Here is a 1,925-nt window from a genome sequence, read left to right as displayed (position 1 = left end):
GTCTGCGTTGGGGTCCTATTCCCTTGTGTTGTGTTTTCCTGCGTGACACCCATACAAAAGGGAGAGCTCTTGATGTTTTCTCACGTATCGATACATCATTCAGATGGTATAAGACCTACGAGCGCTATGAAGGTCTCAAAAGAAAACTTTTTGACACCCTAATATATGAGCAGACTCCTGAGGCTGATAAGCAGCTGTAATAAAGAGTTTCCCCTCAGGATCAATAAAGTATTTCTGATTCTGATAAGGACCCCGGCGTCTGCGCACCTTTGCCCAGATCAGTACGACCTGATGAACTCAAATATTTCAAACCTCTCCTGTTTATAGGGCCATTCTAAGAATTTGTGTAGAAAGAAAGAAAAAAAATTGTAAATATTTTGTACAGGTGTGAGGACTTATGCATGGTGTGATGTGCCACCAATTCATGTATTTTAACATAAATAAGCATGTTTGAAAAACATTTATCTTTTTAAATAAGTGGTTCAGGCGGATCTTTCTCAAAAGCCTCTTCTGAACCACAAGTAAGTGAGGGAAATATGGGAAATGAAAGGAATGATGAACCCAAGAACAAACTTTTCAGTATACATAAACCATCTTCATGGACCTCTTATGTACATGCTTAATGTTTTTTCCCAATTTTATCTTTCATCTCCAATAAATCTTATCAATTGTCTATGGTACTTGGAGAATTCCTTTTTCATTTATATATATTTCAGATTAATTTTGGAGTAGGAGTGTGATTTTCTTACAAAAGATCGATTCCCATGGGTAAACAGGTGTAGAGCACGGGTAGGTCATAAAGTGAAAAGATGTCCCAACATGTAAGTGATTGTGACATATCCAACATCCCCATAAGAGTATTTGAGTATATAAAATATTAAAAGTGTGAAAAGATCTTTCTTGAAATTCATGTATTTAAACATAAACAAGCAGGTTTTAAAAACATTGACCTAGACAACAGTGAATATTTTCTAAAGAGGTTCAGGTGGATCTTTCTCAAAGCCTCTTCTGAACCACAAGTAAGTGGAAACATATATACACAAAACAGACAGACAAGCATTATCATGTTTGCAGTTCATGTATTTAAAACCAGTGGTGGAATGTACATTATTCAAGTACTGTACTTAAGTATAAATATACTTTACTTAAATCATTTCTTTTCGTGACACTTTCTACTTCTAGTCCACCACATCTCAGAAGGAAATATTGTACTTTTTACTTCACTACATTTATCTGACAGTTTTACTTACTAGTTACTTTACAATTTAAGATTTTTACACACAAAACACATGAAGAGCTTATAAATTCTGATGTTTTGTTATAAGTTAAACTGCCCAGCAGTTTATACAAGTGCAGCTGGAACAATAAGTTGATTAATTAGTCGATCAATAGAAAATTATTTGGCAGCTATATATAAGTAATTTTTCATGTAAAAACATTTCATGTTTCCAGCTTCTCAAATGTGAAGATTTGCTGCTTTTACTTTTAATGATTTTAATAATTTTAATGTATTGTTAATAATATTGAGGCTTGGACTGTTGGTTGGACAAAACAAACATTAAGGTGTCACTTTAGGCTCTGGGTCATTGTGACGACATTTCTCACTATTTTCAGAATTTTTACAAACCAAACAATCAATCGATTAATGCAGAAAATAATCAGCAGATTAATCCATAATGAAAATAATCATTAGTTGCAGTTCAATACAAAATAGCTGAAAATGAGCTCCACCTCAACCAACTACAGTAGTAAAATCCTGCTTTTACATGAATGCATGAGTAATAATAATCTAATGATATAATATATATCAGTATAACAATAACTTTTAATACTTTACATACATTTTCCTGATTATACCTTCACACTTTTAGTGAATTAACTGTTTCAATGTAGAATTTTTACTTGTAATAGAGTATTTTTACAGT

The sequence above is a fragment of the Siniperca chuatsi genome, linkage group LG2 (genome assembly GCF_020085105.1).
Source record: "Siniperca chuatsi isolate FFG_IHB_CAS linkage group LG2, ASM2008510v1, whole genome shotgun sequence".
NCBI lineage: Eukaryota > Metazoa > Chordata > Actinopteri > Centrarchiformes > Sinipercidae > Siniperca > Siniperca chuatsi.
The sequence above is the reverse complement of the archived record's forward strand: the minus strand, read 5'-3'. Positions refer to the sequence as shown.